Consider the following 23,496-nt stretch of genomic DNA (forward strand, 5'->3'; position numbering starts at 1 on the left):
CAGAAAACATATGAACATTCTTGTGACTACTAAGCTATAAGAACATCAACACTGGAAATTTGATATTACATGCACATAACTGAATGCTTCCATTTTGGGACATTTCAGAATTCCTCAGACTTTTATATACTTAACATTTTATAACTGCTATTTTTTATATTGAAAAATTCTGTAATATCTTTCAAAATGTTTTATTTGAAAATTAATATTCTCTGTAAATAAACCAAATATTAGAGCCTTGAGATGGCTTCAATGAGAATGGCCTCATAAGTTCATTTGGATGCTTGATACCTCACAACTGGGATGTTTTTTGTAGCTGTCATCTTGTTGGAGGTTGTGTAGTCCAAAGTGCCATGTGTGTGTGTGTATGTGTGTGTGTGTGTTTGTCCTTTAGTGTTAAGTTGTCATATTCATCTTTTAAAAATAGTGGATAGCAGCTATAAAAATTATTAAGGCCATGTAATATTTAGGTATGTAACTATAATTTTATTGATTGTATAGTAAACTTTTTATAGGAGATGTATGTTCATCAAGTTTCTAATGAAAATGTTCTTCCTGATTATAGGAAAATCGTCTTGAAATATATGTAGTTTAACATTGATATTTGATGGGAAAGAATTAGTTGCCATTTGATCTGTAAGCTAATCATATACAGCACTTCCAATATAAAGAGTAAGAATGACTACAGAGTAATCAGTTTGCATAGTGGTCTAATAGCATTTTATTTGTATAGAGAAGTCCTTTGTTCAGATTCATTACAGAGTGGGAAGTTAAGAAAAATCTAATGCTTTGAGAAAGGTTTTACAATAACATTGTTAATGTAATTCTCTGTATAGAAATGGAACTTTAACATTACAGAAACACTAAAGAATTATGGATAAATTCTATTGTTTAAAACTGCAAGATTTCTATTTCCATCCATTTGTACGCGCAGGGGCCATGCTAATCTTCTCTCTATCGTTCCAATTTTAGTATATGTGCTGCCAAAGAGAGCACAGGGACTGGACTGGATGGAGGTGGGCGGTCCTTGGACTTTCCACAGGTCAGGGAACCCTGATTGCTCTTTGAGCTGATGAGGGAGAGGGACTTGATCAGGGGAGAGGGAGGGAAATGGGAGGTGGTGGCGGGGAGGAGGCAGAAATCCTTAATAAATAAATAAATTTTTAAAAAAAGAATAATAAAGTCCTTAAAAAGAATAAAGTAAAAAAAAATAAACCATGCAAAATGGGAGAAAAAAAGTGCAAGATTTATACTTAGGTAGATTTTTTAGATAAAACATACTAAGGTTTTAGCTATTAGTTTTTAGTGCTTTGATTCACTCTGATTTTCTTAATGACCAAAACTTAAGGAGAATTTTTTAATAGGTAAATGAGAATTAATATAAGGCATATTTTTTGAGATTTGTCTAGCTATGATTCATTTATATTATAGAAATTACTCTAATTTTAAAAAATTATGTAGATTGAAATTTTGTAGATTTTACAATGCCAATAAAGGCAATTTTGTGCAATTTTTATTATTATTTCCAAAATTCCAAGAATAGATTTGTATTTACCTGGTTGATTTTATGCATTAAGCAGAAGTATGTGGTTATTGACCCAGGCAATAAAAACAATTTATATTCTCTGTTATTCAACTGGTGTTCTGTTGGATAGTTATATTTGTTAAAAGTATGCAGGATAACCTTTTATTGATAAGGTAGATTCTTTATGAAAATAACACTAAGTACACAAAAAGCATGTATTTAAATATTATTTCTTAAATATCCCTTTAAATTACTACAGCTCTTGTGAAACTCAATGAGTTTCTCATGTATGCACTGAGAAATGTTGGCTTGAGAACACAAAATAAATGGAAATAAGAGAGATACAGGATACATGCAGTTACTGGTTATTTTAAATGTATTTATAAATATATGAAGCTATAACTTTGTTATGGTTACATATTTGTGAATGTGGTTATTGTTTTCCAATTTATTCACCTCGTTTTTATTTTAAAAAATTTAAATTCATAAATTTCAACTGCTTTCTCTACTATTGCCTTGACAAAATATTTTTCAATATTTATACAATATAACAATTTATAATATCTCTGAATAAATATTTTAATGTATTTTAATTTTTAACATGAGGATTATAGAGTAGTTTATGTACTCTGCTTTTATTAATTTATTTCTGTATTCCTAGAAAGTGCTATAACATGATCCTTGGATGTAATAATAAAATATTTCTAGAAGTTTTAGAGTAAATCATAGGAAGAAATACTATGTTAATCTCAAAACATTTGTGTTTGTAAGAACTAAATCTCCTGATGTTATTCGTCCTTTTGTTGTTGAGTACTGTGTGAACTGAAGTGGAACTGGGCCATTAGCAGGGGGTGATGATTTCTTTGAGTCTCCTTCTTCCTTATTTCTGAGTATCAGAATGCTTGGTGTTGGTTTAGGAAGACAGTTAGCTAGACATAATGAATTGAACTTGAAATTTTGTAGCTTCTGCAATAGGCTCTTTCCTTTATTCAAGAATGGACACACAGTGAGATTCAATGAACATTTTTTCCCTCAGCTTTCTGTTTGACATTATTTCTGTTTTTTTGGTTCATTCTTGGGCTTTTATTTTTATTTTAGTTTTGTATTTTGTTATTTTTGATTATGTTTTGAGATGAGGTCACACGTAGTCTATAATAGACTCAAGATTGCTGAATAACTAAAAATGCCTTGAATTCTTGTTCTGTCCACCTCCATTTCACAAATGTGGGGATTTTAGGTCTGAAGCACCACACTTGCTACATGGACTATTGCTGTGACTGTTTGTGAGCCAAAAAGGCAAGCTTTCTGAAATGGACACTGTCTAATCACGTTGCAGAAGAGTTCAGCCACTCTGTCTGTATCTAAGTGCACAAGAAGGAGCAAAGGCAGGGAATGCTTCAGAATTGACTGCAGATAAGGCTTTGATGCCTTTGAAGAATTCTGCTTTTTTAAAGTAAGACACAGAATTGTTGGAGGTTGTAAGACAAGAAGTGAGACAATCTTTTAAATATTGTCATAGTACCGTTCTGACTTCCACAATGTGAGCATTGGAGAAATAAAGATGAGAAGCAAGGAGTCTCTCTCTCTCTCTCTCTCTCTCTCTCTCTCTCTCTCTCTCTCTCTCTCACACACACACACACACACACACACACACACACATACACAGTCACATGCACACTCACACACACAAGCTGACTCACATGCACACAGATGCACATTCACATAAACACACACAAATGTTGGAAACAAAGTTGTTTCAGACACAATGAGGAAGTTGATGAGAACTGATCGAATTTCCTATTTTTGTGAAAGTAGATTGAAGCTAGTTCAAATCTGTGCAGATTTCATTATCTGATTTAAAAAAAAATGAGATAAAGAATGGAGGAGGGAGCATGTGAGATTTTAAAGGCCTTGGCTTAAATGCCTGAAAAGATAGATCCAGGAAAGATGTGGGCCTATGAAAAGAAGGCAGTTGTGACTGTTGGACATCTGAATGTATTAAACATATAAAGAGAACTGTATAATAAGACATGATGATAAGAATCTAGAGAGGGATGTAATTAAGCATAAACAAGTATGATCGGCATCAACAGCATTGGCAAATGTTCTAGGTAGTTAATATTGTCAACTTGACACTATCAAGAATCACTGGAGAAAAAGATGAATTTTTACTTGAAATGTTCCTCAAATCAGATTGGCTGTGGCCATGTATGTGTAGATTTGCTTTGACTGTTGACTGATGTGGGAAGGCCCAGCCCACTACATGTGGTGCCTTTCCTGGGATGGTGTACCTGGGATGTGTAGGAAAGTTGGCTGAGAATGAGTCAGAAAGAGGGAGCCGGTCAGCCATACTCTTCTGTAGTTATTTCTCCGTTGCAAGGAGGGGACCGCTTGCTGTACTACTGCTCCAGGGTCCCTGCCTTGAGTTCTTGCCCTAACTTACCTCAATAGATGTGATCTGGAAGAGTAAGATATAAAATAAACATTCCTCCCTGAATTGCCTTTGGCCATCTTATTAATCAAAATAACCAAAAGAAAGGGAAAATAGGTTAAAAAAAAAAAGAAGGAAACTTAAGAGAAGCAGTTTAATTAATGACCCCGAAGACAACAGATTAAGGAAGTAGCAGAAAAAAAAATCTTTGGAATAATGAATTTATTAACATTTTAATTTCTTTCTTCTTGACCTTCTGAACGACTCCCTGTATTGGTAATATTTGGATTGAAGAGTATTTATGAGAAGGAGTGAAAGGCAGGATGAGAGCAAACACTGTTCTTGCAATGACAAGTCCCCAGAATGTTTGCCATTCTTATTTTTCTTTTCTACACATTTTCACAAACACATAATAGACATAATAAATCAATACGGCTGTAGCTCTCTACATATATCATGTTTCCTCATATGTTCAGAGAATAAGTTTTTCTTAACATTTATTGGCACGTTTCCCACCCACCTACCACTGCTAAATTCTTTATAACCAGATAGGAAGCCTTCAAATTCTTAACCAAGAAAAAGAAGTAACATAGGCTGAGATTAGAGGCTTAGACACGGGGGATGCTGTAAGGAAAGGGGCATCTTTTTACAGGTCATCAGAGTGGGAGGAGGAAGAAGGTCAGCCTTCTTCCCACAATGGTGGGCATGAGTCCTTCATCACATCTCTAAGCTATTGTGGGTGTGAGCCATACATTTCTTTGCTAATAGGTTAATTCAAGTGTCTTCTTATCATTGAGAGAAACAAGAACAATCATATACAAGGCCAAGCAGCCCTAACCCTAGTTCTCCTTAGCTCAATCAGCATCTGAACAAAAAACAGAAGAGAGGGAAGCCATTTATTCTCCATTGCACATGAAATGATGTGTATGGTTTATACTCCAGATGTTGTGTAATGGACTGTTTTTATTTTTATTTTTTTGCCCTTATCTGAGTAGAGGCTAAGCTATAGATCTGTGATAATGACTAAGACACAGTAATCTCATTCATGAAGATTTTACAAAACTCTGTGGGCCATTGTTCAGTGAAACATAATGTACATCCAAAACTGTAACTTAGATGAATTACTAGATAGACAAATAAAACCATACTAAACTAAGTTATTATAGGAAAAAATAGTCTTTCGTTATTTTGTAATTACAAATAACAATGAGTTTATGAGATTGAAATTATTCATAATTCAATGGTATAATTTTAATGTGACTTAAGTGTGTATTTCTTGCCTATTAATTGACCTAAACTTTATGGATTGACACTAGTTTTGTGACAGGAAATAAGGTTTGAGCTGAACTATTTCTACATCTTATATTAATAGCAGTGTTAGTAGAAAAATGAGTCTCAGACAAGTGAATCCACAGAAATGGAAGATAAGATTTCGAAACAATTTCAGCAATCTTAAGTTTCTTATTTTAAACTTTAATACAAAATGAGGCAAATTTTGTTACAATTTCAAAATTCATCTTCAATCCAGAGTTAGTAGCCATTCTAGTATTTACCCGATAAACCTGTGAGGAAACGCAGTTTCAGCTGAAAGGACCCCATTCAAGATTCATAGATTTTTTTTCATGCATTTCTTTTATAAGAAGATATAAAATTCGACATATCCTATCAGTGTGGTTAGATAATCCAAAATAATATTTTGCAAATGGGTAAGTTAATCATCAACTTCATTGATAAATACACTTACCTTATAGATAGTCTATGATAAATACTTATAGAAATTCCATTATTCCAAGATTTTTGTTTTGTTTTGTCTTTTGATTTTAGCATTGAAAAATGTACTGCATTCCATTATAAAAATTTTTAAGATTTTTTTGATGATGCACATATATATCAGAAAATAAGAAGGCTGCAAGTTTTCATATTTACAAATAGAAATTGGCTAGTAAGCATTTGATTAAGTGCTTGAAAATTAATATGCAATTATACTTTGTTTTAAGCTAACTTTGTAGTAAAGGAAATAAAGTACTTGAATTGAAAAACTAGAAACCTGTGTATGAAAATTTTTATATTTCTATTGTTTTGCACTTAGGTAAATACACAGATATGCAATTATAACCTATCCTATCAGAAAGACTAACAAACTGCTGGACAGTGATAAGTCATTATGCCAAAAACTTCCAGCAAATTGGAACCATCAACTCAGAATAAAAAGAGGATTTTGAGATTGGGTTTAAAGAGATGGCAGAACAATTTGCTGCAGTTTCAGGCAGAGATGAAAGTGATCTGTGCATTTTGTTCTTAAGCTACCATCTGACTTTTTTATCCAAAATAAAGTACTGGGAAAATAGCAACTAGTATATTTTAACTAAGAGGGCTCAAGAAGATTTAACTTGGAGTATTCACGATGGTGGAATTGTTACATGCATTTTAATACATGGATGCTGAAAGGAAAGGAACCTAGTAACTTGGGTCTATAATGTCTGAGATATTGCAAGGATTTGAAACTAGGAGGTGTGACTAAACATTGTGAGGTTGACCTCAAAGACTTTGCTAATCACTTTATTGGTGTAGTGTAGTATATCATCAGGAAGAAATGGAAGCTAAGAATAGGACAGTGGGAGTTACCCAATAGAGAAAAGACAAAGGACAGGGCACAATTCCAACAAAACTCCATGTGATTCCACCGGGCATAAATGGATTGTCAAGATGATTGATATCAAGGTGAGTGAAAAAAGTAAACTTGGCTTTCCAGTAAATTGACAATCCAATAGATATCATTTTGTACTAACAGTTTGAAGTCTAAGAATGGTGGAGAACCAATATCGAAAGCAAAATTTAGAATCATGTATGAAATTAGGAGAATATCACATACACAGTTGAACTGACTGAAAGCTTCTAAAATGATTACCAACTATGACAAGGAGAACTGAGGCAGGAAAAGGTACACATTTCTTGTATGTCACTTCAACTATTAGCAGTATGCTGGCTAAGTACAGTAGCAGACCTACTCATTTCAATAAAGGCCAGTTAGTTTAACTGAGAAGTAGTTGGGACTCATATTAGGATGTGGGTAAAGAAAGGGAAAAGCAATTATACGAAAATTAGAAATTTGCAAATTATATTGGTGATATATTTACTGGATATGTAACTGGGGAGTACATGAGTCTCGGTCAGTAAAGTCAACAATGTCTCAAGACTAAAGTCATGAAAATATGATGTCCTAAAAGAAAGTAGAAACTCTCAGAGAAAACAAAAAGAGAATGTGAGATGTTTATATTTTGGATAAAGTAATTATGAATGCTTTTAATTTCAAAAGGAATAATTCAAACTGAAATTTTACAATCCTCTTACACTTTTATATGAATACAAGTATCATGCATATGAGCTATTAATTGATTGAATACTTGAAATACAATAAAATGAGGTATTTAAATAATATCAACCGAGTAGTATGTGATGAGTTCATGGTGGAAAACAAATAGCATCACAACTCATCAACATTACTGCCTCTATAAATGCTAAATAAGGATGAATTAAATAACATGATAATGTTAACTGGGAATTGATGAGCTCATGAGGCCTCAACCATAAACAAAGAATTACATACAACCAAGGAATGCCAAAATGTCAAAATAGTCTTCTCCAGGAAAGATCACACCAATTGATTATCCAACACCAAATTGCACATCTCAGTTCACAGACTGAGCAGATTGTATTTACAAATATACATGTATTTACCTATACCTACACCTACATTTATATCTATACATATATACATTAATAAGAATACAAGAATAAGCCATAAATTTTAAAGAGATCAAGAAGAAATATATTGAATGATTTAAAGTGAAGAGGTGGAAAAGAGATATTTTGTAATTATATTATGATCTTAGATTTTTTTTAAAGTTTAAAATGTTCAGGTTAAGAAGTTTTAAGGAAGTTTAATGTTAGTAACTTTTACTATTTAGGTTCAAGTTAATAGGTTTGCTATTTGCTTATATGAAGGGATGGATTATGTTACAAAGATATTCAAAGACTGAAGCAGAGACTACTCATTCATTTCCCAGCCACCAAGACCCAAATAATCACACAGGAACTATATTGATTACAACACTGTTTGGCCAATGACTCAAGTGTATTTCTAGATAGCTGTTTAATCTTAAATTAACCTATTCTATTAATCTGTGTGTTGCTATTAGGCTGTGTGATATGGGATTCCCCACTGTATTTTGGAATACCATTGGTTAATAAAAAACAACTGTTTTAGATCTGCACAGGGCAGATTAGAGGTAGGTGGGGAAAACTATGAATGCTGAGAGAAAGAAAGTGGAGTCAGGAGATGTCACGTAGCCCTGGCAGAGACAGATGCCAGACAGAAATTTATCTGGTAAGCCACAGCTACATGACAATGCATATAGATCAATGGAGATGGTTTAGTATAGGATATAAGAGCAAGCTAGAAATATTCTTAATCTATTGGCTACACAGTATTGTGATTATTTTGGAAGTCTGGGAGCCAGGAAATAAACAAGCAGCTTCCAACAACAGCTGTGACTTATTGGAAGGGTTCCAGGCATCTTCCTGCTTTGTCAGCTACATAGCATCTCCTTGACTCCACCTACTCTCTCTATATATCTCTTCTAGCCTGGCTATATTCACTCCTGCCATTGGCCAAAGCTGCTTTATTCATTAACCAATAAAAGCAGCACATATATAGAAGGGCATCCCACATCATCTTCCCTCTTCTGTCTAATTAAAAAGAAAGGTTTTAATTTTTACATAATACAATTACATATGCAAAACAATTATCAAGCAAGAATTATAGTTAAAAATAATTTTATTTACAATTGGAAAATTAAGGAAAGTATCATCTATCCAATCTTTATGAGTCTAAAGTTTTTATAATTTATTTATTTATTAAAAATTTCCACCTCCTCCCATCCTCCCATTTTCTTCCTCCTCCCCTCCCCCTCCATCTCCAGTCCTAAGAGAAGTCAGGATGCCCTGCCCTGTGGGAAGTCCAAGGCCCTTCCCCCTCCATTCAGGTCAAGGAAAGTGTGCATCCAAACAGACTTGGCTCCCAAAAAGCCAGTACATGCAGTAGAATCAAAACCCAGTGTCATTATCATTGGCTTCTCTGTCCACCCTCATTGCCAGACACATTCAGAGAGTCCGGTTTGATCACATGCTCATTCAGTCCCAGTCCAGCTGGCCTTGGTGAGCTCCTGTTAGATCAATCCCACCATCTATGTGGGTAGATGCACCCCTCACAGTCCTGACATCCTTGCTCATGTTCTCCCTCCTTCTGCTCTTCATCTGGACCTTGGGAGCTCAGTCCAGTGCTCCAGTGTGGGTCTCTGTCTCTATCCCCATTCATTACCAGATGAAGGTTCTATGGTGACATACAAGGTATTCATCAGTGTGGCTATGGGAGAAGGCCAGTTCAGTCACCCTCTCTTCTGCTGCCCAAGGACCTAGCTGGGGACATCCCCTTGGACACCTAAGAACCCCTCTAGAGCCAAGTCTCTTGCCAACCCTAAAATGACTCCCTTAATTAAGATATCTTCTTCCCTGTTCCCATATCCACCTTCCTCCATCTCAACCATCCCATTCCCCCAAGATCTCCCCAATCCTCTCCTTCTCCCTTCTCTCTCCCCATCTCCCCTTCCCCCCACCCTTCCCCCACCCCTGTGCTCCCAACTTTTGCCCAGCAATCTTGAAAAACATATATTTATCCTCCTGGATATTGGAAATAGAAGAGTCTAAAGTTTTATATCTAATTTTTATATCTAAAGTTTTATATCTAATTTTCATAACCAAAGAAAACAATAAATATAACAGTCTTAAACTCCTCAAAGACTCCAGAAGGATATAACATTACCTAAGTAAACAGGAAGTGCATTTTAAGCAACTTACAAAACTACAGAATTGACAGAGACATCTCCTTCTCAACAGTCACCTAAAGTTCTTTTTTAATGTTGGGGCATCCATCATCAGTTTATAAGCACATAGTATCCAGCAGACTTTTCCATGAAACAGGAAATTTGATGATCTGTTCTGCCTTGTGATGGCAAAGTTCATTAGATGCTTTCTTCTGTTTCCTATAGAATGAATGGCAGTTTCTTCTGTGAAGCAGGAACCTGAAGAACCATCCCATCTTTTGTAAAGTTCAGCAGTCACTTTTCCATGGGTCTTGCATTTCCAATTCATACAGCATACCATGAAGCAGTCTAGGGAGTAACAGTTTCTTGCTCAAGTGTCTAACACACTGAGGAAAAATTCCATAATGAGATTCTTCATTGCCCATCACCCCTTCTGAGGAAATTGGTGGTGCCAAAAGCAAATGAGTCTCACTGTCAAGAAAAGTCTAAATTCTTAAACCTTTTAAATGCCATGTTCTGTAGGTCTTTGAAGTGTTGAAGATTTTTTTATTTAACTGAAATATATTTCTATATATTTAGAAAACCTAACCAAAATGACTACAATTTGACTATTATAAATGACTACCTATTAATTTGTATTTCTTAGCTATAGATTACATTGTAAATGAGCTGCACAAACACATTACCTTAAATGAGCAGAGATACATATACACAGTTTAACAAAATTCACCTTAAATTTGTATTAATAGACCAAGGTCCATACCATTGCAAAGTATCCATATTTATAGCATATTCCCCTTTAAATAAAAACAAACATTTATAACCAATAATTTTGGAAATTTGGGTTTAGTTTTCTTCAAACTCTTTCCTGTTTGTTGGGTGAAGTATTTTTCAGGTCATGGAGACCTTTCAGAGGATCTTGTTCCATCAAACTACATTAGCCTGGAAAGAATTTGCAGGTTCTTATCTTCTGTGGAAACAAAAACAGAACCTGTTTCCCAAAGTAACATAGTAACATATAATTAGATTCAGATTTTGAAGTCAAGACATATTTAAAATATATATGTTGGTTCAGCTTAGCAGATCAAAAAATTAAATGTCTCTCTGTACTTCGGATATTCACAGTCAAAAAAATTTAAAGAAAACACAATAATAAACAAAATCTAGACTCTCGGTGTAGTTTCCATCTTTACATGGCTTATTCCTTTTTAATGTATTACATTTTAAAATTTAAATACGTTTACTCCTTTAATCTATGACTATCTGTAGTCTTTCTTCTCTCTCATAAATCCATGTATATTTATCCAACACTGTGACCCATTCAGAGGTCTTTTTCATATGAATCTGTTTATTATGGATCTGTAACCATTTTTTTTGACCAGGAACATCTTTTTTTTTTTCATTTTTAAATGCTAAGTGGGCATGACTAGGACCAATTCCACAATCCTACCTGTTGACTCTGCCCTGTCCAAAATGGCAGAGGCAATTCACTGCCTCTGTGAGCCATGCTCACTGCCCCTGCTCTAGGGAGGTAGTGGGTCTATGTTTCCATTAAACAATTTGTAACATGCTGCTCACAGACCTCATGTAAGTGCTCCATAACAGCACCAGCATAAAACAAGTAGCTGGCTCTTAAAAGAGCCATAGTTTTGGTGATAATGGTGAATTAGGAAGCCTTCTCTTAAAGGAATTTCTGTTTGCCTCTAGCTAACAGAACCTATCTGAAAAATTAAGGCTACCAAGAATCTGTGCTTGACTCTGTTCTTTTGTGTCTATAATTCCTTCCTAAGCTCTCTCAAGTTTTATGTAGATATAGTTGCCTCATGTTGGTACAATTTTTTCACATCAATGGGGCAGGTTATCATACATGGCTTAAACCAAAGTCAAAGCAAGTAGCCACTATTATACCCAAAAGGAACACCTGGTTTCACTCTTTCCATTTTTCTCAATGTCCTGTCATTCCTTGTATGTCTGTCTGAATATGACTGAATGACACGAAGTAAAGAGCTATTGGGAATAATTCTCTGCATACTCAGCTTGTCAGGAGTACATGGAGTGAAAATGGTTAATATATAATGTAACCTGGATGAGGAAAAGCCTTGTTTATAGAATCATCTTAAAGAATCATCTGTAAGACCTATAGCAGTCATTCTACTTCACATTCTGAAAAAGTTTATAAAGTTACTGCTTATAGATACAATTATTATATCAGATATTAAAGCTTGCACATACACACATATATATTTACATGTATTACTTTTTATAAATGTGTATAGTATTAAAACCAATTTCCATTGAGAGCTATTTTAATTAATAATTTTTGTGCTCCACAATTTCAGTATTTTATTTTGCAAGTAAAATAGTATAGCTGAGATTAGTTTTGTAATTGTATCATGACAGCATAATTACTGACCTCTTTATTATCATGTACTTACAGAAATCCAGAATAATTATCAAACCTTTCTCATTCTGTTTGACTCACTTGTTATATATTTTTCAAGTGCATTATCAATCACTTTACTTGGAGCATTGCATAGTGCCAATGAGTTAATTATTGGATATGTGTAATTATTGGCAAGCTTGACTCTACTTTGTGCAAAGTGCCACCACTGTACTATTTAATGAACAAATGCTTTTAGACTTAATCATTACTTTGCATTCCACTTCTGCTAAAATAACCACAAATCACATGTTCACATTTCAATCACTGAGACAACAGTAATGAAATGAATCATTTTTCTGACTGTAAGATTTTATTATTCTTTTTGTTCCAAGCATTTTTATATCATTTATTCCTTCATGGTTAGCAAAAATGCAAATTATAAGGATTGTTTTAAAAGGCAGAATTGTTAAGATGTGAAATACTTTCTGTTTCTTGAATAAGACAATAAATGATTCCCCCCACAGTTAGAAAATATTAGTGGGGAATAGAAGGAAAGAGGGGAAGCAGAGAATAAATATTTTTCTTTGAATTGAACCATGGGGAGTTTGTGGTAGATTTACAGCCATATTGGCTCATTGATTACTCAGATGGTAGAAATACATTCTCAGTGTGTGCTCCTCACTCCTAATGAAAAAGATGATTAACCTACCTCAAAAGGGATATTAAAAGGTTTTTTTTAACTTTTTTTTTAACAGATAACTCTGTTCAACCCATTTAGAAAACTGGGAATCAATGCTTGAAATTTGCAAGCACTTTTGAAAAGATGTGACCATAATTACCAATCAAGAGGAAGATAGAATTGACACAATGTTATATCTTGATTACATGATGAATGTAGTTAGGATTCATTGAAGTCTTCATTGTCCAGAGATTAAAGAGAAATTCTAATTGAACGAAGTTACCCAAATTGACCTTAAAATTGGAGGTCATAAATGAAAGCTAGAAACCTGATCAAGGATACGTAAAAGGGGGAGGAGGTGTTAGTACTTCCATTTTATTTTTTTTAAATGACTTTTATTGAGCTTTACATTTTTCTCTGCTTCCCTCCTTTTTCAATGACCTCACAGTGAGAGTCTTAAGGAATTCCCAATAGGATTCATTGCGCCCGTTTAATATTGAATAAAATTGCTCAATTAAGTAAATGAATGATCATTTTGGAAAACATAATATGAAAATGAGTGACCATGGAAAGTAGATAAGCCTCCAGCATTTTGTGTAGAAAGTACAATCTCTTTCAGATTTTAAAGTGTGTGATAAGTTGATAGAAAATTATGCAGTCTGTGTAAATTCTAGTACATTTTGTAAAATATGCTTTTTTAATACTTCATTACATTTTTGGTGCAAACAGTAATAGATATATGTGCTGTAGTAATAGTGGACTATAATCTCTACTATTTATATGCTTTGTTTAATGTCACATAATTTTATAGGGAAGTAAACTATGGAGCTACAAGTGAGTCTCAGTAAATTTAGCAATGGAAAATTATTCTATTCATAGACATACTTGTTATTATCTACTCTTTTTATTGATTTTATTGAGAGGAAACTTCTAAAGGAATAATTGCTAAGAAATATTAACATAAAGAATCCCAAATACAGTTTTCTTCTTGTTTATTTTAATGTAAGTACTTCAGGATACCAACCCTAATACTGTCTGTAACACCAGGACACCCTTACCCCAGGACAACCCATAGACCTAGAATAAAACCAAACATGACTGAATAAAAAAGTAGTCATTTTGTGCTTTTATAAGTTGAATAAAATATAATGTCATATATAACTGAGATCATGGAGCATTTTTCTTTCTTTTATTTTTTTTTTTAAATTTGTGCTTATATGAGGATATATGTGCCCATGTACTAACACACATATGTTTGTGGTTTGGAGGCCAGAGGAAATGTCAGGTACTTTTGATTGTTTCCCACTTTATTATTTGTTTGTTTCTTATCTTCACAAGGCTCTGTGCTTAATTCTGGATCTCAAGGTTACAGGCAAATTATCTCTATATTACTTTTTACATAGATGTCAAATTCTTGAAACTCAAATTCTCATGTTTGCCCAGAAAACATTTTACCAACTGTGCTCTCTTTCTAGCTCAGTATCAATATCTTTCTTTTTTCATTTAGTATAATGTCCTCAATGTAAATTAAATCTGACACAAATGGGAGAATTCATTTTTTATTAATGTAAACAGTATTTACCTTTGTTTATATGTCATATTTTCTCTTATTCATCTACCCATCCCCACTTAGGTTTTTGGCCTAACTTGTGTTTTGTAAATAATGCTATGAGGAGCATGGTGTGCAAGAATCTCTCCCACCTACTAATCACCCCTTTGATGGTTATATAGCTTCTTATGTGATTGTTGGGATGTTGGAGAGAGGTCAGTTGTTGGTTCTTGGCCGCTTGGCTAGTTTAGACCAGAAATAATCACATAAAAACTGTATTAATTTAATCACTGCTTGACCTAATAGCTCTAGCTTCTTATTGGCTAACTCTTACATTAATTCAACCCATTTCTATTAATCTGTGTATTTGCCGCATGACTGTGAATTACCGAGTAAAGTTCCCAGCATCTGTCTCTGGAAGCTCTACAGCATCCCTCTGACTCCACCCTTCTTTCTCCCAGCATACAGCCTAGCTTTCCCTGCCTAATTCTGTTATTCCCTGCCATAGGCTCAAAGCAATTCTTTATCCATTAGCCCATAAAAGCAACACATAGACAGAAGGACCTCCCATACTTTGGGACAATTGGTGTTTTTACTAAGCACGTCTGGTCTGTATCAGTTTCATTAATGGCTGTCACCACCTGCTGATTTCACTGATAGTCTTACCAATATTCCACCCTGTGAAAAATTCTTACCTCTATTCTTCGTGATAACTATTAGTGTTTGTGAAGTAAACTGATTGTGGATTTAACTTCTACTTTCTCCTTGTATAGTGACGTTTAACAAGTTTCCCAAAGTTCCTTAGCCAACATTCAAGGAAAATTCTACTCAATTTTTTCTAACTATTTCTAAGAACATGCTATCTTTTTCACTTTCTTTCTCCCTTCCTTTCTTCATTCCTTCATTTCTTTTTTCTTTCTTTTCTCGTCTCCCCCTCTTTCTCTTTCCCTCCCTCTCTCACATTTAGTTTGTACATTTTTTTATATTTAGGTCCTAGCACTTTATATGACTTGTGACCATTTCCTCTTTCCCATTTACAGCCTGTGTTTTGTTAATTCCCCCCTTTTTTGTGAAGAAACCATAGTTTGATACATTTTTATTTGCTTATTTTGGCTTCTTTGCTTGGATCTTTTATGCTATCTCCAATACCAATGTATTTTCTCCTACAGATTTTTATAAGCTCAGACATTACATGTAAGCCTACTATGTAGCAAGTTATTCCCTTGATTATGGTATATGGTATATGTCTAAGATATCCTATTTGCATATGATTTGTTGAAAAACAGTTGTTTATTATTCTGAGTGTACTATGAAAACCAGTCAAACAGTTAAATAGCATCTAAAATAGATAAATGAGATATCTAATTGTGATTATTTTGCACTACTTTGATGTAGTTATTCTGTTTTTATGTATGCACATGTATGCTATGAAATGGTATATGTTCAATATGAAAATTTTAAAATTAAGTTATTACCCTGGACATGGCGGCTTAAACTTAGTAGCGATTATATTTATCTATGGACATGGGGTATTTTTTCATTATTATTTGTTATTAAATTTAAATTGGAAATGTTTATTTTAATTAAAAACTAACCATATACAAAATTTCAAATTAAGAAAATTAATGCTTAAAATTAGAATTCTTCAGATTACCAAATGCTTGATTAATTGAAACAAAATATTTCATTTACCTAGGATTTATTTTTCTCCATTTGACTTGATTTTTAATGACAGAGATGTACATCATATACCTATGATAAATCCTTAAATTTTTACATAATCTATTATATGGCTCCTTAATAACTATAAATATAAGATAGGCAAATTAATGAAAACATTTATTATAAAAGAAACCAAACATTTCCATGTTGTTTCTAAAAGAGTAACAAACAATAAAGACTAGTAAAATTTAAATTTAATTTGTATTTATGCATATGAGTGTTATGAATGTTTGTGTATGTGTTCATATATTGTATATATATTTCAATGATAAAGTAATAATATATATTTGGGAGTATAAAAGAAGGAAATCTTTCTATATTTCAATGCAATTTCAATTATAGATTTAGATTATATTAAGGCAAAAAAAAAGTGATCTTCTGATCTTGTGTTGCATGCCTATTTTTCCAGATATAATAATATTAATATATAAGCATTGTTTGGTCCTATAGACACAAGTTTCAGGTATGACTTTAGTTATGCCTCCTAAAGAAATATGGCATGCTGAAGCAAATAGTAAGAAAATATCCAGTTGTGTCTCAGCAGACTTTGATATTTTTTGTTTAATTCTTTCCTATCTCTTTGGGGGAAAAACAAACATGTTGGTCTGTATATATGGTAATGGGATGCGTATTCACCGCGTGATTGACAGCTTCAATGATTGTCATTCAAAACTATGTAAATGGAAAATTTCAAAGCAGTTCATGAGCTTTGAGTCCCAAGCGTCTCACAAGGCATGCTTACTTTTCATGCTATACCCTAGCCTGTCACTCTTTTGTCCACTGTGGCTCTGTTGTGAGGATCGCAACAGACGCACTTTAGACAGAGACACTGGCACATAGTCAGTGATTCCCTATCCAATCACTAGCTGTGTGCCTCTAGCCCTGTACTTTGTGTGTTGGTTCAGTTATCTTCTACAGGAAACGGGTCCTGCTGGTAGAGATTTGAAATGTATCTAAATATGACGGATTGCTATAAATATGGCCCAAGAGAAGTGAAATTCTTATCAGTTACAAGCTCATAAATGATGTTAACTGGAATTAATTAATTAGTCCAAATGGAATTAAATTAACTAAGAAATTAAAATTACTCACTTGGGTATTGGGTACCTAAGAACCCAATACCCAAGAACAGTGCAAGGGTGAAGCTTTGCATGATAGTCTCTTAAATAGCCCTGTGGTGATGAGAAGTACATTAAAGAAATGCTTGACTTCTTAAAGGTCGTCAAACCTTTAGCGAACAGGTAACAAATGGAAGTGCATTAAAAAACACCTCACTCTGCCTGTATGAATCGGCTGGCAAAGGTACCTTTTCTTTTTCTCAGAATATGTGATAAATGTTCTGATAGATGTATTTTGATAGATGTTAAAACTTGCTCTTTATACATTCTGAAATGTGTAAGAAATCACTAATATAAGAACAGGTTTGATTTTATTTGTTTTGTAAACGTGTTGATCTTGTGTTGATCACTGTTTATTCAAAGTTCAAAGGAGATACTCAAGACTGCCTGTAAGCAGAGCTCACAAGGGCATTTTTCATTTAGGAATCTTTGAGGTGGTGTGCCTGGTTCTGTGAACCTGTAGGGTAATCAGAATTACAAAATGTCATAGTTTGAACTCTCAGCAAAATCTGCTTCTCTTGTTACTCAAGTGTATTAGAAAAAAATCATAAAACTTTTTTCCCCTTTTGCTTCATTATTGATATTTTTCCTAACGTATCCTACATGCTTTGCCTTCTATTGCTTTTCCTGGGGGGGGGGGGTAATATGCAATTCCATTCCCAAAGTGAAAATAGAGATCTTGCTTTGTTCATGATAAAAATTACACATAAAAATAACATTATTTGATTGAGGGCCTAGTTCCAGCACCCTGGCATCCATCTTTGGAATATTGGGCAGAAAAATCCATTTCAAGCCCCTTCTGTTGGGAGTTGCCTCAGTCCAAACTCCAACTCCCCAGGGAGGGTCAAGACCACTCCCACAGGCTACTTAAACTGCCGCCCCCCCTCCCCAAGAATGAACACATGGTTTCCCATTTTCCTTTCTGGTGATCCTATCAGCTTTCCCTTCTGCCACCCCTCGTGTTTTCCCGAGTTCGCCCAAGAGTGCAAATGTCCCATTAAACCTGGATATCTTTTAGTTTGGTTTGATTTAGTCTGATTGGAATTATTTGTGTCTGCACAAAAGCTTGTTGCTAAGAAAAACCTAACACTTATTACCAAACATAAAACAGAGATTTGTTGCTGGGATCACATTTTCTCTCATGTCAAAATACCTTAAATCATGAATTCCCACATGAATAAGTCTTTTTATGTTGTTCCCTTATTTCTTCTACAAGACACTGTATTTCTATTTAATTCCCGGCTATTAAGCACTGTGTGTGTTTAAAAACCAATGATAAACACGTAATCATATTAGTCTTATCCATACTTATATTCCAAATGGCATGAGTGGAGGCAATTTGTCAGCTGGTGTTGTCTTGCAGTGAAGGGCCTAAAGAACACTGACAACACCTGGTATAGTATTACCACATGTTTAAAGAGATTTCAAACTTTTTTTGGTGTGGTGTTGGTTTGTTCTGTTTTTTTTTTCCACCACAGCAAAATGAGCATCATCAATTAGAAAATTCCAATCGAAATGTCTGTAAAAAAAATGGCCATTTGCTACTAATAAAAACAGTTCTTTATTCTTGTGAAAGAAATCACATGAGGTCACACACAGCTTCAGGTTCTGATTTTTCTGCCTTAAGTTGACTGCTAACAATAATTAGAGATTTATAGAGACAAACTAATCAAGGCCTAACAGGTCACGTACCTTTATCAAGAGTTAATAGTAGAGGTCAGGATTAATTTTGTTGCTATGAAATGTTGAAATTACTCTCTATGTCGGAGAACAGTATGTGGCACCACTTAACTATATGATAAAAAGGGCCTTGAATTACTCAGCATGTGTGTGACATAAACGATATCTATTTGGAAAGATTTAATGGGCCTGGAATAGAGGGTAATAGAAACTGAATTGGAGTCATTTATGTTGTACACTGAAGAAGATGGTCAAAGAAACTTCAAAGAACATTTCTTCTGCATGATTCAAAATGCATAAGCACGCAAAAGCTATCTGCTTTGACATAAAACTTAGCACTAAGGCATTATTCCAAGTTTTATATATTTGAAGTTTTAGCTACACACAAAGCATCATGAATATTTTCATGTCAGTAGTTAGCTAAATATATGAGAAAAATAGAGTCTAGATAATAGGCAAAATCTTTCAGGTGACTTAAAGCTACGTGAGTAAGAATTAATGTGTATGTCCACCAAAGAATTAACTGTCAACTTCTTTCATTTCTTATTTTCCATGTAGTTCAATAAATTATGAAATATCAATAATTTAGTACTCACTGGACTATACTATAAGGAACATTTCATGTTCTGAGATATAATGAAGAATCTTACTCCTTTATATGGCAAGTTAAGATGCACATGTACATGTAGCTGAATTTGGGGAATCTGCACTGAACCTATAAAATCAAAAAACTAAGGGGATTAAATATGTAAATGAATATTGCAGTACATTCTTGATTCATAAATAAATGCTAATATAAGCACCTCTAGGAGAGTAGAGTAAAATTCCAGGCCAAGTCGCCTAAGAGACTTACCTGGTGGAAGAGTTAGTCACATACCTAACTTTCTTCTGATAACTTAAGGAATCCAGCTGAAAGATCAGTGTCTGTTCTTCCTTTTGTGTTAAGAAAAGGTACACTGGAGACAGAAAGGTAAAAGCCACTTTATTTCAAAGATTATTAGGAAACAGCTCTTTTGGCATAGGGAATAAAAATCCCTTCTCCAGCACAACCCCCTATTTTGGCAAAATTAGCATCTGCAGTATGATTCTCTAAGCTGCTAGTAAGCACATGACTTTGACAGATCTCAGTTCTCCCAGTTCTGTTCTGTGGTAATCCATTGGATTTATTTTATACACAGTATTTCTCATAGATGTTTTCAGAAATTTTAATTCAACAAATTGTGACCAACAGCTCTCAGACCTAACCAAGGCTACCATAGCGCATATTATAATCCAGCTCACAATGGTGAAGGAGAAAGAGGAGTTTGTTTCTCAAGGTAGCAAGAAAATAGAAGAATAATACATAATTGGGACCAATTAGCCTGGCAGTAGACTATTCAACATATTCTTTATATCCAGGAAAAGTGGGATACTGTTTTCTCAGTAATGAGCCTCAGGAACTGCCAACCCTGAACACTGTGACCAGCAAAGCTGCTTGTAAAAGGGAAAGGAGAGATAAAGACGTTACAAGCCAAAATTAGAGAATGAACCACTATCAGATCTGTCCTACAGAAAATGCCAAAGACATTCTTATAACTGAAGAAAAGGCACTAATGAGTAAGAAGAAAAGATATGAGAGTAAAAACCTACTTAGTAAAATTTAGAATGCTCTTCTAGTAGAAAATTGGTGTCTAAGCCCCTTAACTTCAGAATGAAAAGTATGAGTCAGAATAATTAAAACAGTGGTAGCATTAATAGGAGTAGAGGTACGAATGGAGAAAAATGAAATGATACTTCAAATTTTCAAACTGTGTCCTTAACTGAGGACAAATATAGTTTCTCTCGTCAGCAAGCTTTCTCAATTTGTTTAAGGTTTTTTTATTTCAATTTTGCAATCATATATTATTGCTACAACTTTAAAACAGATTGTTATAATCTGATGATTTTTTATCTCAAAATAGCCACAAAACAACAATGTACTATGAATAAACAAAGATTCATAACAAAGAAGCAAAACACAACTGAAATAAATTACTTAAACACAAAAATAGAGCGCCAGTGAGTCAAATGTCCAATAGAACTATAAAGATGCAAAGGATCTGCTTAATAACTTCCCTATTAGTGATTACTTTGAATGTAGATGAATTAAATTGAAAATTCCTTGATGTTGTTAGTAAAACTATAGCTTTGCCTCTGATAATGTAATATACAAATTTGAAGGACTAAAATAAGATACCCAAAATGAACCCCACCCCCCAAAAAAAGTGAAAAGAACTATATTCAATCAGTTAAAATGATCTTTGTCTTAAAGCAGGAAAAAGTGACAAGAAGGTCATGACACAGTAATGAAGTTGAGAGTAAAATAATACATTTAAATATAGAGGCACCTGATATCTAGCACCCAGATATGGGAAGACAATATTTATAGAGCTAGACAAAGAGAGAGGGAGAGAGAGAGAGAGAGAGGAGAGCTAGTGAGAAATATTTAACAAAGTTTCAGCAAAATTCAGATTATTCAGACAGAAAGGCTCCAAGGAAACAGCAGAGATATCACCCAGTAGTGATGGAACTGAGTTTTGCAGATCTCTCTGCTCAGTACTGAAGATCCGACATTTTTCTCGGCAAAAACTGGCACCATGTTATTAAGTAAAACTTTTTTGAGCAAGGAAGACATAGGAGAAAAGTTTTATCACTAGATGCTAACTTATAATTTAGTAGGAGCCAGAGACTGCAGTGCTCTATTTCCCAATAGGGTGCACTGTCTATTTCAAACATACAGAAAAAAACTAACTCATATCAAAAATTTAACACAATGGATTTAGCACAATGATAAAGTCTTACTCTGTGTAAGAATTACATAATGTGCACTCTCCAAACCACATGGAACCCCTAAATTTGTGGGATTCTATTCATTTCATATCAGTTAAAATAAATTTACATGAACCAAAAGAGGCAACAAAGTTCTCAGAAGTAAAATGAAGTTTTTAAAAACTTAAATAGCAGTTGTACCAAACGTGGACCAAAGCTTTATTGAAACCCATCATCATGGCTTATTCAAGAGAAAGTGTAGTAGAGAAACTATATCCTCCAGTAATTAAATGAACTCAAGATCTCAAGATTTCTCATTGGATGATTAAAATCAGTGATGAATTGTTCTAACTATTATACTGTAGATCAGCCTGTACAGTAGCTAGTATCACCTGACTTTGGGTGAAATATTAGAGACAGACTGGAGAGGAAGCTTTCAGAATAGTGCTTGCCTTGCAAACATGAGGACTTGAGTAGAATTCCCAGACCCCACCTTAAAAGTTAAAACCAAGTGCAGTGGATCATGCTTGAAATTTCAGTGACAAAGAGCAGAGGATATGCTTATCTCAGGGGCTGCTGCTGTCCAGATCGTCTCGTCAGCCCAGTTGCTGAGTCCCAGGTCAAGTGATAACCCTTGTCTCCATACAGAAAGGCAAATGTCACCTAGGAAATGATGCTGGAGATTGAGATTGACCTTCTAACTCCATGTAAATATTCACACACATGTATGTGTACCGTGTGTGCGTGCACACACACAAACACACATATACATACACACACACACACATGCACGCACACACACACACAACCTACCTCTCTGCAAAGTTCATCCAATGAGATTAAATTAATAGTTTTCACATTCTGGCTTCTGCAGTAGTATTTGGAAAAGCCCATGGTGAGTTTGATTTTTAGACAAAAATCTAAATCATTGATCATTTTACTAAGTTGTTTCTTACCAGCTCTGATGAATATGGTTATGAATTTACACTACGTAAAATCTTAACTGTGGGCTTGATCATTTAATATGTTTGCTTGTTCGTAGTAAGAGAAGAGGACTCGGATTCTCGCTGTGGCGGTGTCATAATAGATCCTAAGGTGAATAAACCATACTTGCCTATCAGGACTACGACAGCACGCAGATCGCATTTCAATTGAAAGGTCCTCACTGGGAATTCACTTGCAGTGTTTGTGAAAATTTCATATGCTCTAAATGCACCCTGATTTACCAGGTCAGAACCACTGGGGTCAGGTTGCAAGCATGCATTTGACCAGTCTCCTCTTTGGACATTCAGGAATCATGGTCTAGTACCCTAGTCCTTCCCCACCTAGATATTCTTTCCAGAAGCTAATGTCACAGCAAAGACTGAGAACCCTAATTAACATAACTGAGGACATTGTGGCTCACGTGCAGAGCTTGTATGGGGAGCATGGAGGACTTCTCTCCCTGCCTCTCTGTTTTGCTTCCTGTCTCTCTCCCTCTTTCTCTTCCTTTTCCCCCTCCCTCCCTCCCTTCTTCCCTCCCTCCCTCCCTTCCTTGCTCCCTTCCTCCCTCCCTCCCTCCATCCATCTCTCTTTCTCTTTTTTTCCCTCTCCCGCTTTTCTGTTTGATTTATTTTCTTTTTTCCACTTAGTTGTACTAGCAGCTTCCACCCTTCTTTATTTCTGAAATTGTTGATCACATTTCCTGTTGAGTTAAAGGTAATCATTCCTTCAGTGTGCGTGAATTGCTATTTCTATGTC

The 23,496-nt window shown here is 34.5% G+C and overlaps 1 protein-coding gene and 1 non-coding gene across 4 annotated transcripts in view; one reads left to right on the forward strand and one right to left on the reverse strand.

Moving 5' to 3' along the window:
• Cadm2 (cell adhesion molecule 2) overlaps nucleotides 1-23,496 on the forward strand; it is a 923,902-nt gene that overhangs the window by 709,882 nt on the left and 190,524 nt on the right. The window lies entirely within an intron of this gene.
• Nucleotides 892-996, reverse strand: LOC113458322. The gene has a single exon (XR_003378710.1). It is a non-coding gene; the product is annotated as a U6 spliceosomal RNA (small nuclear RNA).

The sequence above is a fragment of the Microtus ochrogaster genome, chromosome 2 (assembly GCF_000317375.1).
Source record: "Microtus ochrogaster isolate Prairie Vole_2 chromosome 2, MicOch1.0, whole genome shotgun sequence".
NCBI classification, from domain to species: domain Eukaryota; kingdom Metazoa; phylum Chordata; class Mammalia; order Rodentia; family Cricetidae; genus Microtus; species Microtus ochrogaster.